Below are 16742 nucleotides of genomic sequence, written 5' to 3'. Positions count from 1 at the left end.
GAATGCAGTTTTGGTAACAGACGCTGAGAATCCCGCAAATATGTCTATAAATATGATGTGGGTCAGGGAACTCATTTCAACCTATTTTCTGGCTTGAGGAGCCATCCAGTGAGAAAGCACAAACAAATTGCAAATAGCAGGCCCCTGGCCTTGAGGACAGTGTAAGACTTGCAACTGATTAAAGTTTTCAAAACCGAATTTCAATGACATGCCAGCCTTCAGCAAGAGTCTGCACGAGGGTAAGCTTCATAGTTTCTTCAAAATGTAATGCTAATACCCCAAGACCAATGTGTGGGGAAAAGCCTATGACAGATTCTAAGCTTGTAAGAAAAAGAACAGTCAACTAATAAAAATGGGAGCCGATAGCATATAAAATGTGAGCTTGAAACATCCTTCCCTTGGGTTCATATCTACTCAGTCATCTTTTCCTTTTATTCCCTGAGTACATTATTCTATGGCCTTCCTATCTACTCACTGCAGCCAAAATACAGAAGCTCATGCCCTCAGTTTTGCACACATCCTTCTGATTTAATTATTCCTTGAATCCATTTACTGTATCCCTTCCTCTCTCTTCTGCCACCATGGACCAAACACTCACATCCCGCTACTATCATATATTTTAAGTCCGGGGACTTTCTACTTCTTTCTTACTTTAGAGATAAAATTGTCTTCTTCTCCCACTGGCAATGTCACCCTCTTTTCCTCCTTCCCAGTACACTTAAAAACAGTCTTTGTTTTATTCTTCTGACAAATGCTCCCTCTGCCTTCAATTTATTCTTTAAAACCTGCAACGGCTGCCCAACTTCAGCTCCTCTGTAGTGTTTATCTTGAATACAGTTAAAGTATAGGTTTTCTGGGACAGTGGCATAGCTTATCTGTGTATCTTAGCATTTATAGGCAGCACATAGATTTACACTGCAGGATTAATAAATAAAGTAAAATAATAGGTCTGATAGAAAGTCTTACCTATCTTTCTGTTTTCATAAGCCAAGAGGTACTTTGAAGCATTGGATGTGCTGATATTTCTCTTTCTTCTTCTTTTTTTTAAAATTGTCCAGGTTCATTCCTGAAAATAAAGTTGAGATAAGCCTTAAAAATGAAGCAAAATTTTACTTAAAAATATTATTTTGTCAGATCACCATTGGAACTAATATTCCATTCCGCACAACCTCATGTTCATGGTCTAACAAATCACACAGCAAATGTGCTGATTTTTCAGCCTAACATTAGAATCAAATTATTCCAAATACCTACCCGCAGATACTCTCCATCTTGACATAACGGGATCACTTTTCTCTCCTCCATTATCGTGTATAGGAAAATATTGATAGCCAAACCCTGGATCTCTGCAGTTGCGCTTTGGAAAGATGTCAGTGAAGATGTCCTGAAAATTATGCTTCCATTAAAAAATGCAGTGCTATAAGCATCTTCTAGGATGCTGTCCCACTGAAGTAAAAGAAAATGAAATTAAAAAAAAAGATATACATAAAGTCTAGTTTTACTCAATACAGCAAGAATCAAAAAGAGGAGGCAATCACTATTTACAGTTACTGGTCTCCCTCCAACTTGTACTTTGTTTTCAACATTTTCTCTCAGACATTTTTTCTGTTTTTCTGGTTGCTTTTCTCTCCCGCTGTTTCCTGGCTGCTTCTGCTCTTCTCTCACACACACATTTCCACCAAATAAAAAGAAAAGAAGCCTGCCTTTGCATTAAATTCCCTGCAGATGCTCTCTGACCTAATCTCTGCCCAATCTTGCATGGTCCCTGTGTTTCTGAAAATCTGTCCTATTGTTTCAGCTATCTGAAGGTCTGAAATTTAATGGTTTTTTTCATTTTTCCTGAGTGAAAGGCAGCTCCTTCAAGCCACATTAGCCATGGTGATGTCAGGCAGCAATGAAGCCATCAGTGCAGAAGTGCTCTGGCTGTCTCAGCAAACTCTGACACTTCTTGGCCAAAACAGCTGATGTGACTCACCCTGTCACCTTCCCCCCAAGGACCGGGGGAATGTCCCACCTATTTCCCTTATGGCATCTCCACAAAAGTAGATGGGGTTAATGCTCATGGCTTGGTCTGACACAGAGCTGTGTGATGACAGCCATGGGTTTCCCCTGGGGTGGCAGCTGGGGCTGTCCTGAGCTGGCTTTTGTGGGCCCCAGCAGGGAAGTCGGAGAGATGGTGAGTTTGACTTTTACCACAGAGGTGGCTTCAAAGTGCCAGAAGAGCTGCCGATCCTCAAAACTGGAAGACTCTCTCCAGCTTTAAGTCATTCACTGGTCCTTCCACTTCTCACCTTTTTGTGCTTTGCTTATGAAAAGTGCCTTAATTGTTTCATGTTTGCACGGATTTATCTACTCCTTAAATGCATTTTCACAGCTACTGTCCTCTTCCTAAGCATTTCAGAAGCAGTACTGGTTAAAATGAAGCAAACATCCCACTGTCTTCCTTTGACAATACCTACTAGTTTCAGTGCAACAATTTTTATATCTTTTCCCATTGTACTCCCTATTTCTACTTAATGTTTTAAGCTATTTTTCAGTTTCTCCATTTTTTTCTTAATTCAAGATATTTTCTTCGTTCATTTTGTCTGAGGAAGTGTGTTGTTCTGTGGTTCCCTCAGAGACAGGGACTGGGAGGGGAGGCTGTACCAAGGATATCAGTTGCTATTTCATCATTAAGTTCCAGAGCAAATGGGGTACTGGTCCAGTTCACCAAGTCTGGTTTTCGATGGTAGTTTTAGTGATATTTTTGTTCAGGATTAAATCCTCAACCCAGTGGTCAAATTATTGAGTAAATTGCAATTTCTAGGAGTATAGGAAACATTTCACTTCTAAACCTTTGCAATAATAATTTTCAATGTGTTAAAAATAAACTAAACAGACCCAGCAAATTTTTAACTGAATACCATTTCTGTAGCTAAATAGCCACTCACATACAGTGACACCGTTACTTCTAGATAAGTCCACATGAGCATTGCATCATCTTCAGTTAGTCTCCTCTATCTTTTTTTTTTTTCTTTTTTTTTTTTTTTGGTTTGTAAGTGTCAGCTCCCCTTTCTGTAGCCATCAGGGTGTGCTGAAATTTATCAGCTTTCTATTTCTCAAGTGAAAACTTTCTTGCAGCTGACGTGAGTATGTCTGTGGTGACCAACAATGCATGAGAAATAGTCTTCAAACCAGAGGAAAATTTTAAAAGGGAGAACTTCTCAGTTTTGATTCCCTCACTTCAGTGTTGTCAGAAGCATCGCATCCTTTTTATGCCAATATGAACATCTGGTAAATTCTTCAGAGTAGGGACTAAGTACAGTAGGTTTTACTGGTTTCTTCTCTTGCAGAAATGGAGAACTGAGGTACAAAGGGAGAGCTGACTGAAATATTGCAGGAAATCTGCAGACAGTCTAGGAACTGAATCTAGATCTTTGAGTCCTTTTCCAGTTCCTTGAAAACAAACTTCAGTGATTCATGTGTGGAAAAATGTTCTTGGTATTCGATTCTATCTTACACAACTAAAATGGCAATAATGACCTCATTTAATGTTGCCATTACCAGCATTTAAGTTGCAAAGAATGTTTTTATTAAGAGAAAATGTACCCGAGCAATCTCCCAGGTGCTTTCCAGGGGAAAGCTTGCTTTGTAGTTTCTTCCAGTGTAAAACATTCCAGTGTCCTTGTCGACTGGATCAGAAATTATCAAGAGCAACACCAGACTACACAGGTATGAGAGCTCCTCCATGTATCTCAAGCTTTGCTCCATGTTGGCCAGCGCTTGTATTTGCCTCGGCTCTCCACGGACCAGGAGATGTCAGCCTGGCTCAGGAGTGCAGACAGTCCTTGCCTTGCTGCCCTGTTAGTGGAGCAGCTTCTGTCAGCTCACCAAGTAGAAGCCTGTATTTTCAGAGCTGGTAATGAGTCATGCATGAAGCTGGCTGACGACCTATGCTGTCTCTATGTATGCAGCCATGGATCGTTACACAGCAATAAAGTACAGTATCTTGTTCAAAATCTGTCTGATTTTATTTGGATCCCCACTGACTTTGTTGGCACTGAGCCATAGCTGGTGTTTACTGACCTTTCAGAGCAGCAGTGCTGACTGCAGGAATAAAAATAGATTCTTTTCAAGTTTGTATGCCAACACTGAAGCTGTAGGGTGCACACTCGACTGAGTACACATTGGCCTTCAGACCCATCTTTAGGTCATCAGAAGGAATCAGAAGGACCAGGCAGCTCAATGTTTGCTCGAGCGGGTGCCTTGGTGTGAGCGGGCAGCCCATGCCTAACATCTGCATGCTGATAACATGCCTCGCGCTCCCACAGCACCATGTATAAAGGCTGCTTGGCTTTCAAACAATACCGAGGCACAGATGGTCCCACAGTGCTCCCTGCAGTCCTGGGCCGCAAGTGCCCAGCAGGGGTTTATGGGGTCCCACCACACCGCTCTCTGGAGCCATGCACCTGAGCGCGCAGGAGGAGGACACTCGCCACACGCACAGAGCCAGACCGTGCCCAGGGAGCCTCTGTGGATGCAGAAAGCACCTCTAAATACCGCAGCTTGGCAGTATGACACAGTCACTCAGCATCTTCCCCAGGTATGTTTGCATATACATTGTTGCTGCAATAGAGGCAAAGTAAAAATATATGTTTGCTGAGTCACTAGGCTGTTATAGTGACTGCCGTGTAGAAAAATGTAGAATCCAGTTAACCAAAATCCCATGACAAGACGTAATTTGATCTTCCTAAGGAGCAGCCCTGAAATTTGCTTTTTCTTCAGTCCTAGAGGGGGGGAGGCTTTGTTTGGGCCTGCAGGGGAGAGAGGGCTCTCTGGCTACACCAGGAGTCTTGCCCAGGTTGTCTTAGATGAGATGTGCAATAGTCAAGGGACCCAACTCAGTCAAAGTACTCAGACTACTGTTAATTTGCTTGTAATATGACTGTTGTGTGATTTTTATTTACTCCAGTTTTCCAAGTAAGTATTTTCCAAGTGAGCATTTTTAAGCGCTAGCAAGATTTCTACCCAACTGTGGTGTGCCTGCATGCCGGAGGGGCTTGCCAATAGACTCCTCAGAAGCACACAGTTAATATTCAGCCACTGGAAAACACATATGCAGAGCTAGAATTGACTAAAACAAAATAAAGCAAGCCCTTTACTTTGTTGTGAGAGCACAGCCATTGCCTCAGTAGTTTATGATAGTCACTGTATCTCAAACAAGGAATTGCATTATCTGGGCCACATTTGCTAGTTTGTATTGAAAGGCCAGGCTCACAGAGGATTAGCAGAGAGATTGTTCCATGATGGATTATCTCCATGCATACTAGTAAAGGAATATTACTTATTGCAACAGGTACTGATACTGTATTTGGAAGGCTGCCTCTGGCAGCATGCAGTTAGAGTTAGTACTGTGTTGTCCTTCCAGTCCCGTAAAAACTTACATGAGGTTTTGTCCCAGACATCAGATGCCTTTTCTGATGTGCTTGTGTACTTGCAGTCTCAGCAGAAGCTCCAGAACTGTCACAGTATTCACACTATATTCTAAAATCAATTTTACCACTTGGAAATCAACAGTCTGATGAAGCCTCAGCTCCCTCTCCATAAGATTTGGTTAGCTCACAGTACCTCCCACTCCATGACACTTCTCATGAGCATTGAACTGATATTGTTAGACAGATGAGCCGACAGGTAGCAAGAATGACCAAGATAATTCTAATTGTTTGAGACATTTGAGAAACGTGCGGTATTTAATTTGTTCATACCATGCATGAAACATGACAAAATAAATTAGTAGTAGGGGAAATTATTACATAGTGCCATTACACGGTGAACATTTTTGTATGTTTAGTCAAAGCACTGTCTAAGAACATATGTGAGTGGCAGGTAATATCTGTTCTAGCTATGCACTTCCTCCTCCATATTCATAGCTGTAATTTAGATACCATCATTTAAATTTTTCTAACACTTTTATCAGTGTAACAGCTTCTGTTTCACTCTCTTTTTCTCTTTTAAAGAACGCAGCATTGGCTTTTGACACACTGATGTGGCTTATTTTTATTCTGGGGGATAAAGTTGTCTTAATGTTTCTGTAACAACCACAATAAAGTCAAAGGACAAGAGGATAGGATTTGTAATCCTTTGCCAGTTAAATACTGTACTACAAAAAGGAGCAAATAAATCAAAAAAAGAAATCAGGAATGTATGATCATAGGATTCTAGGATTTATTCCTACATCAAGAGACCTATTTATGGTAGCTGAAATTACTCTTCTTTGATTCAGAAAGGAGCTTTGTATGTTTGGTGATCAAATACTATGAAGGAAGTTACATGTTTTTCAGATAGTTATAAGCAAGCCACAGGATGAATGAGATGCAGTTAGAAGAGGAAATGGCTGATGTGTAACCTGTTTTCACTGAAATTATGCCATACAGAATGAATAAAGCAATGTTTCTCCTTCTCCCCTTCTGTGAATGAATGGAAAGAATTCTTAGTATTTGTGCACTGGGTTCGCTAGAGGCATCTTCACTCATCTTCCACTAAAGAGTAGCCATGCAGAGACAGTCCAGCTTCTGCTGTTATGGATGCCTGAAGTTTGGAGGAACTATATTTTTGCTTCTTGAGTGAAGAAACTATCTTTTTTGCTCTCTGAGCAGCAGTGCAGAAAGCATAATCCATGACTGAGCTCCTTCTGCCTGATCACAGTCTGTACCACCCCGTTCACCTTCTGCACTTGACTGAGAAAATGTAAACTACAGATCTGTACGTGCTCAGAGAAAAATGATCCGAGATTTAAGAGACACAAGCAGGACAATACATAGCACTCATTTTCAGCAGTGACATAGCTGTTAGAATTACTAAGCATCTTTGCTCTACTAATTCCTCTGACAGTAACCTGTGTAGGTAACTGCAAAAATTATAGAGACACATGTCAATAGAGAGTACAGTCTAGCTAATTGGAGGCACTGTGTCAATATTCAGGTGTGTACACTTGCCACAAATTATCACGTGGAGGTGTGTGAAATATTATTGTTTTCTACTTTAAAAGCAGTCAGTGTCCAAGATACCATGGTGACAGAGAAAACTGATTTAGCTTGAAAATATTGTTCAAGTTGTTGCAAAAGAATTATAAAAGTCATAGACCTTTTTCACTAACTTTAGCACCAACTTTCCCATCCAATCATTTGCAACATCATCTGCTGTGTTTATTCAAATGTATGTACTGGTTGTCAGTTTCCTCCCCCTAACCTTGATGCATAAACTAGGGAAACAATGGGAAGAGAAATATTTCCAGTAAGACTGGTTTATTTACACTGCCTTTTGAGGTGAACCTCAAGAACATTCTCAAGAGCATCTTGATAGTCTGTGAAGACAAGAACTCTACAAATTCAGAGTAGATATGTGTAAGGCTGCTTTCTGCAGCACAAACATTTCCGTATGCCCAGGCAGGCCCAGAAGCTCTGCCATTGCTCTTTCATTAGCTGACTTCATATCTGTAAACCTGAAAGTGCACACAGGAATCCTAGCAGGTATTCTGAACACTAGGAGAAAGATACTCCTCTCTTCTCCTTAGGAGCGATATGAACATAGCCAAGAAGCTCCCTACGTTATTCTTTCCAAGGAGATAGTTTAGAAACCCTTCAAAGTGCACACAGTGAGCTCTGTTGCTCTCTGTTGCGTGATGGGAGATGGTTGCACTAAAAGTGGCCAATGTCCATCCCTCTGCAGAGGGAGTTCCTAATTCTACCAGGCAAAGAGAGACCTGTGGATGGATACAGACCTGGACAAATCAGCCTGAGCGCATTGTCTACCACATAGCTACTACATGGTAGCTATGAAATTTAACTCATCATCAAAGCATAGCTTTTTTGGTTTCAAGAAATTATGTAAAAAGAAACCTCTACAGATCAGAGAAAGAGTTAAGTTTTGAAAAAATCATGCATGAAAAAGGTCCACCTACTGGAGAGTCTGCAAGCTACTGTACTAGGACTCATTTGGTCTTGCTAACTAGTAAACTCACTTCCATAAAATGCACCTCTACTTAGCAAATACATGGCAGAATTTGCTAGATATCACTTCAGTGTAATCATGAGGAGATGGTAGGACTTCTCTGCAGAAGGAAATGCTTTCTCTCAAAACACTGACATAGCATACAAGCCAGACACTTCTGCTAATGTCAAGAGAAAGGACAAAAAATTCAGAAAGCAAGGCAGCAACAGGGAAAGCACAGGAAAAAGCAGGCAGGCCGAAGAAAAATCCCCTGAAAGAACAGCTCTATCAAGAACCTAGGCTTCAGGCCATACCCAGCACAGCTGCAGCAGCAAAGCCGAGATACCACAGATGCAGAAAAGGAGGGGTTACCTCCCCTAAAACGGGGAGAGAAGAAATAACTCACTAGGAAGCCTGGGAAGAAGCAGGGGAAACATCTTGAAGCAGAGACTGGCTTTGATCCTGATGATAAATCAGCATTGCCAAAATGGATGAGCCATTTGGATCCATTCCCTGCTGTTTAAGGATTTGTCACTGAAACCTCAAATTAAATACCGCACGTTTCTCAAATGTCTCAAACACTGTTTTGTGTGAAAACCCACATATGCACTGAGGAAAGGAGAGGAGGGAAGGGAAGGTAAATGACATCAGACTTGAACTCAGATTAGAAAAAAATGGATGAAAGAGCAAAAAAATTAATTTACATTTCACCACGGGCAAGTTCTGTGTCCTGTTTTGGTCCTCTTTTGATAGAAGGGATTTTTAGTTTTGAATGGCTTCCAGCATCATATTTTGTTATGGTTCAGCTGCCTGTCTTGGTATCCAGGCTGTCTTGGATCATCGTCTTGCAGGAAGATTGAAATTAATTTGTAGGACTAGTCTTCTGCAGTGCTTTGACTGGCACCAAGTCTCCAGCTGTTAAGAATTTCATAGGCAGCTATCATGTCAACTCAGCTGCTTCTGTATGCCCATAATACAGACAGCAGTGGTAATTTCCCGGGCATTCAGAGGAGCCACACCATTTCAACTGGAAAAGTCTAAGACCTACAAACCACGTAAATGATCTTGAAATACCAAGATTCTCCAAAGCATTTGCCCTCACAGATATATGCTCACATTTCATTTTTGTTTTGTTTCTCTACCAGAGAGTGAATTGCCAAGGACTGCATACACAAGGGCCATATTCACCCAAAAAGGAATTTTCAAAATTAATTTCAAAGTAAGTACAAAACAAGTAGTTTATGACTTCAACCCCTGACACTTTCAAGCATCTGGTGAATGCCTCAATTATGATGATATTAATGCCTAAAATTTGCATTATAATGTTCATATAGGCTTTTCAAAAATAATGACTTCATCCCTTTCATTTTACACAACCCATTAAAAAATAATTTTGAAGACAAGTCTGTTAAATTTTTAATAACTGTGTTAATATCATCACCATATATGACATGCATAAGAGGACATTTTTGTTTCATCCTAGTAGTATGCACAGTTTTTCCTGATGTTATACAAGAACATAACTGAGTGCTGATTTTGCAGCTCCTGTTGCATTATTACTAAGTATTTGAACTATGGTGGCAACACTACATGCATTCTATGTAGTAAGAAGTTAGGAGACAAAATGCTGAGAATATAGTCTGTACTCATCAACATCTTCCTCCACTCAGGGAAGTAAAATATTTCAGTGTGAAAATATTCTCACCTCCTTGTGACAATATTTAATGATTTTCATTTCCAAAAGTCAATGGTCTAGGTAATGACAGCAAAGTATCCACAACATAATATTTTGAATACTGCAGTGCTATTAAATAAGCCTAATATTGTTTCAGGATACTCTGATGGTGTTCAGCATCCCCAGTGAGTTTAATCTTCCAAAGCTTGAACGCACCAGAGTGTGCCAAAAATCCAGGTCAACATAGATACTTCTGCTCATGGTAGTATTTATAGACTTCATTTGAAACATCCCCTCTCTAGTCAGTCTGGTTGAAGTCCTTTTTTAAAAAAAAAATAAATTAGAAATAAATAGGCACTGGGGAGTTTCTCTCTGCTGCCCATCCTACATTTAAGATAAAGAGAAGTGGAGAGCGTATGTCGATACAGGAGTTGCCTGCAGCCACCCTACATGAGACCAGGTCAAAGCATGCCCTGAGCAACCCCACAGACTACTGCACCTCAGCCAGCCCAGGATCCACCAGCAGAAAGATGGCTGACAGCTGCATCAAGCCCATAAGCTTTTTACAAAATCCGGGGACACAAAGATACGTTTGAATTGTTTAATAAATATTGCCATTTTTTTCAATGAGTGTTCTCCTGATTGGTTTGCATTTCAATGTTTAAAACGCACAGATTTCCACATTCTGCTTTACTGTAAAAACGTGAACCTGAAGCAGACTAGATTTTGCATAGTTGAAGATTAGAGAAATATAAGATGAAATTAATATAAATAATGAAAAGTAACTCTTTTTTAATTTTATTATTCTAAATCTTTGTGTCTATATAAATTAAAACATGGAAGATTTTTTAAAGATGTGTCTATCTAATCCTGACATAGTTAATATCCTATAAAACTCAGTTGTCCTTTTAGAGCATGACTTTTAATGTTATGTTTTCATTATCTTAATCCCTGTGAAGGGAAGCTGCCCAGCAAGTGAATACTGGCCATGGCAAACAAAGACCCAAATGAGATCTCGAAGATCTGCACAATGGAGTATATTAGAGAAGTTCCTTATACAGTTCATTATGCACATCTCAGTAATTGCAGTAAAGAAATCTGGCTTATTTTGCATATACAGTATTAAAGACACATTTTTCTGTTACCTCAGAACACTGTGCAACCAGATAGCCCCACTTTTAAAAAAACATATAAAGCAAGAACTGAACTTAGCCACTATAGATTCCACTGTGGTGACCTACTGCATAGATTTACATTGGCAATATCATAGAAATCATGCATGTTGAAATAATTTATTTTTGAATCTGATTTTTCTCTGTGAACTTTGCCATTTGAGTAATATTTTTATGTTATCATTTTATAAGCTGTTTGAAAATGGTGTAGATTGCATCTAGCTCTGATTAATGGTGAGATTCATGCTAGAAAATAAAACTTTGACTCTGTAGCTGGACTGTAAATGAAGCCTTTCAAAGTAGCACAGAGTTTTCAGTAGACACAGAATGAGTTAACTTAACCTGGAATCTTATGTATGCACACTCACAAAGACAGGTACCCAATCTCAGTTCGCCTCTGTTACATTACTCTTGATAAAAGGCAAAGGTTATATAAAATACATTTTGTTGTGCTGCCACGATAATTCTCATGTTTCTCAAAGTTACTTGAAAAGGTAGACAGCACTAACAGCACGTCAATACTATGCGGTCTAAAGCTCTGAGCTGGTAGCAATTACTGCTAAGTGTACTCCATGCGAAGGCAATTTTCAAAGCAATGAATGGAAATCTGATCTCAGGCCTGTGCTGGCTGTCCAGAAGGGCTGGGTGCTGAATAGTCCCTTGGTTTTGAAAATTTGCCCCTCACCATAATGAAAACCTAATTGCTCCCCAACTTTGAGGTAGCTGACTCCCCATATAGAGTCACAACAATTAAAGCAGAGGTTGCAAGCTTGACAGAAACACAACCATTAATGGGATTATCTGGGGTGCCAGGGTGAGAGAAGTGGGTGTCAAATCTGGAAGCTGAGTCTTAATCAGAAAGTAAAGGCAGTCACTGTTCTGAGGTACCATTTTTTCTCTGGGAAAGGAGTTGGTATTAAATCATTCAAGAGCAAGGAGACTCCTGTCCCTAAGGTCAATCCCTCTTTGCAGAGGAGTAAGACTAGGAGAAGAAGCTGCTCCTCTTCTGTTTATAACATGCCTTGCATATTATAAGCAAGTGTCGGGTGAATATTGGATTAGTTAGAGAATAAAATTAGTAATTGGCTACTAAAAATGTTGTTTTCAACAAAAGAGAAACTTGTCCAGAATATGACATGGAAAAGCAAAGTTGGGTATGGAGAGCATATCTACCTCTTCCCTATGCTCAACAGGAAAATTAAAACTTTGCCACCCTGGACTCTTTTCAAAGGTTCCTGAAGTCAAAGTTGAGGAGAAAATATGAGAAAACTCACAGTTCTGATCCCACTCCGCATATGAGGAGGTGACTCCCTTTTCCAGGCCTGTCCATCTGGTATTTCTGACCAGTGCCATAAGGCAGGAATGTGGTCTTTACTTTTGTTCCTAGGAGACTGCCATGGCAACAAAACTAGGCAAGGTCCAAGAGCATGCAGTGTAGGAGTGTCCCACCCATTAAAACGGGTACTTGTCTGGAATGTAAAAGACCCCACAAAAGCTGAGCTGCTTGGTTGCTTGTTAGCTGATTTGTCAGGAGAAGCCTGAATAAGCACACAAAATCCCTTTTCTTTATTCCCACTCCCCTTCTTCACCTCTGCATTCATCTATGTGTATTTTGAATTCTCCTTGACCGCCATAGAAATGCACCACGTGAGCAGTGCCTGCATTTGTGCACAGCAGTATCAGGGTTTGAGGATCAACACAGGGAGTCCTTTTCCTTCTCAAAAAGCCCTTTCTTCCAATGCACACAGCTGGGTAGCGTGGAGCTAGACATACCTAAAGAGAAGGTGGACAGCGGAATGGAGATGCTGTACCCTTCCATTCATATAGCTGGTGGTTTAAGGCTTGGAGGCATGTTTTCCAGGGTTTGGGCATGTCTTTACATACCAAAGCTCAAGTTTAGGATATTATATAGAAAACAGAAATTAAATTTAGCTTTGGATGTCAAACAATTGCTGTTGTAACAGGCCAGACTAATTTCTGGCATGAACAGGCACAATTGTCACTGATTTCAATGATTTATGGCAGCAATTTATCCTGAGTGTAACTCCACTGACTTTGCTGGAGTTACATCAGGGCTTAATTTAGCCTGATATTTTTATCAAGAGAAGGAACAGAATTAAAAGGGCACCTGTCTCAGTTCAGGCATTTGTTTTCCACTTTCACATTTCAATAAGCTGTATTTCTTTAAGCCGCGTATCCGTCAGCCCTCTGTTTTCTTGTATTGCAATAGCATAGGGTTTTTTCTTTTACCTACTGTTTGCATCAGGGCTTATTGACAAATTGTCACCTGTGATGTGTATGCTGTCTTACAAGATTACCGATGACTGCTGCCTTGTACTTCTTCTCTTCTCCCTATATCTCCTGCATACTGAGTAGGTTGTTTTCAGGCCAGGGAACAAGACCAAAGAATCTACGCAAAATACTTTACGTGCATTTCTCAGTCTGTCACTTATTTTCCTTTTAAGTGACTTCCCAGGTAATGCCCTGAACAAGTGAGGGCAAAGATCTTCATCTAAATTGTTAAAAATTTAAAAATACATATATTCCATACATGCTATATAATCAATGATAAAATCTCTCTTTTTCTTTCCAAAAGTTCGTTCTTTGGTCATTTGCAAAATTACCATTAGGATGAAGAATGAACAATGCCCAAACTGGATCTCATGTATGAGAACAAAAATTCCTCTTCCGCTCTGTAAGCATATAGTTGCCAAATCCAACAGCTTGGACTGTTTTATCACGTCTGCTCATTTCATATTCTGGGCATACACTGGCATGAATGTTTACCATACACTGAGATCTATTTCATAACAATCTCTCCAGTATGGATACCCCTGGGAAGCTCACATTTATGCTGGGCTGGGCTTATAGTTATAGAAAAAGAACCTAAAGCTTTCAAAAATGTTTGTTGCCAGACTGTTAGTGACAAATGAAGGCCCCTGAAAGCACATTAAAGACACTCTGAAATCCTCTCTTCGAGCTTGTCGGAGCAATATCAATAACTGTTAAAATAAGTCATCTTATCAAAGTATCTTCAGAGAAATCTGTGATAAGGTTGCAAAGAACAAAGCACACAGCCTGCAGGCGGCCAGGAGAGAAACAAGGAAGCTCAGAGGCAACCAGCTAGCATCCTTCAGTCATCAGAAATGCATGAAATCAGCCAGCAACCACACGTTTCACACGGGTTTGTCTGTCCTCACACACCTGAGCACAGAGGTGCTGAAAATAATTAGCTAGAGCATACCAAAGAAAGTCTTCACTGGCCAAGACAGAAAGCTATAAATAGCATTTAGTGCATATGTGAACATGCACACACATGTGTGCATTCTGTTGTTTGTTTTCCCCGTGTGTTCATTCTTAACACACGTCACAGATGCCCCATCAGAGTAATTAACTGAGGCATGACAGTATTTTTATATCTTCATACACAAACTGTCCAATTTTGTAAATGTAATATGTCAGCCGAAATCTTCCTAAAAGCCATGTGAGACCTTAAACAATGAGGGTGAGATTTTGTATCACCCTCTCTGCCAGGGGACCATTGAAGAGGCGCACAGTCTGTTCCTGTATAGCCGCTTATGCGTTCCTGCTGCTGGTTAGACTCTTCGGTGGAGGATTTTCAGATTTTTCTAATTATATCTGCATTTAACCTTCTGCTGAGCTACTGTTTAAAAAACAGCCACAACAAATAAATAAACAAACTTCACGCCACCAATTCAGACAGCTGGAGTGCTCACTGTCAGGATATCTGTCTTTTCCCTGAAGATCACAGATTGTAAGCAGTGGTCTTCTGACCCACAGCAGCCTTCCTACATTAGGCTTACATGCCCTTATGCCTCAAAAAACTAAAGACCTTAGAGACCTCTTTGGGGACTTTTCTTCCTTACTGGGCTCTCCACAGCCTTGGAAAAATGTCTGCAATATCTTTCATAAACATCATCATTTATTAATGCACTGCAAGTCTGAAACAGCCCAGTTGTTTGGGTGCTTGGTAACGTCCGAGGTTAGCTCATTTATAAAGAGGAGCAACACTGGAAAGTGTTTCTCTTCAGAAAACCATCTTGATGAAAAGTTGCTTAGAGCACATCCAAAATTCTGTCTCACACCAGATCCTTAATATTGTTTCTTTTGGATGAACTTACAGAATGTTTTTTCTTTTTCTTTTTTTTTTCCTAATAACCACTAGTATATTTGTATGCATTATTTTAATGTAGAGATATTTTGATGCTATGCGAGGTGTAGAAACCACACCTGGGAAATTTGGCTGGCATTTCTGTAGAAAAATAATAATAGCGTGACAGTTTAGCCAAGTGGGTACTGATATTTAACTTGCTTTTCTTTTCCTTAAGTAATTTCAAATATAATTTGAATATTTATAAGAAAGTAAGACTGTGACTGATTAAAAAGATGTATCATGCTCTATAGAATAAAATGCTGTAAAAATAAATCAGTACATCTGCAGGTTGAAGAGATCAAATACAGCAGAGGCTGGACAGTGTAGGACACAGAAAAAAAGTCACCTTTCTTTTTTCTGAATGTGTACATAAGGGAAGGATTAAGATCATCATGTAATATGCAGGAGACTTACAAGGGAAATACATTTCCCATAGCAACAGCTGTTTTAGATGCTGCAGCAAGATTAGTGAGAACCTCTTTCATCTATCTTTTGTTTTAAATGAACAGTTATCTGCCAAGCCAGCAGGTCAAAACAGGCACTTCTATAAAGACAAACATCTCCTTGCAAAAATATATTCTTTCTGTGGATTTGGTTTTCTTATCTGATAATGGGCAATCATTTGCCATAATGCAGGTTTCTACATAATTACTAATTCACCATTTCAGTTCTACATGGTTAGCCAAAAAGATCCTTAAGTAAGTAAAAAGGAATGCAAAATGTTAATAAATTCAAGATGTTAAACTCTGATTTGTACCTAATTCTGTTAATACATGCAGTTCAAATTAAAATGTAACATCAGACTTTCTGGGTTTGTTGGCTTTAAAAAATACAATTAAAAACAATATTGTTTTACAGAAATATTATAACCCAGTTTTGTTCTTATCTCTAGCTCTGTAAGAAGAAAACTAGAGGAAAGTAATAACTCCTATAAATGAGTCATTACCAGAGATTATTGTTTTTAAATAGCATCCAAAAATTTGTCAGGCATTAAAGACAAATAGAAAAGATTTGACGTCTCTCCTTGTCCAAAGAGATTAGGCTCAAATCCTCAAAGGCTTAGATACTTAAATCCTGTCGAGGGCCCAGATTCAATTCGTCTAACCAAAGGATCCTAAATTAGGAGTCAACATGGACTCTCTCTGAAAATCCGCAAAGAGAAAAGGGGGGTACCACAAGACGATTTAGCTGCATTAAGAGCTCGACGATCCCCTGAAGGAGTGTCCCTCTGACTGGTGACAACTCGGGGGTGGGGGACAATGCTCCTGCTGAAAGCAACTTAAGAAGGCAAAATGCAGCCATCTCAGTGGAAGTGCAGTGGCTGATTAAGAGTTTGGTGCTTCAATGCTTGTGAAGAGCTGGGCTTCCGTTACATGGGATGTAGTGGGTGTGAGTGATAAACAAGGGGAAGGATAGCAAGAAGCCAGATAAAATTTATGGCAAAGGACTATATACTCATGAATTTTTTATATAGGCATGTCCTGATGGTACTTGCAAATTTATTAAATGATTTATTTTACTTATGTTAATCAGCTCACGTACTGCAGGCAGCATGTAAGAAGCATGTTGTTATTGAAGCAACTTAAATAAAGAGCAGATGGTGGCTTGGTGAACAGGGCCTGGATTTGTTCTCAGTTCCAGGTTTACGCTTGCAACCTATCTATGAGACTCTAAATCTGAACAAGTCATATTTGAGCCAATATTCACAAAAATCTACGTGGGAAAGCTCACATTTGATAGTTCAGAGACAGGG

This window comes from Dromaius novaehollandiae, chromosome 3 (assembly GCF_036370855.1).
Source record: "Dromaius novaehollandiae isolate bDroNov1 chromosome 3, bDroNov1.hap1, whole genome shotgun sequence".
Lineage (NCBI taxonomy): Eukaryota > Metazoa > Chordata > Aves > Casuariiformes > Dromaiidae > Dromaius > Dromaius novaehollandiae.
The sequence above is the reverse complement of the archived record's forward strand: the minus strand, read 5'-3'. Positions refer to the sequence as shown.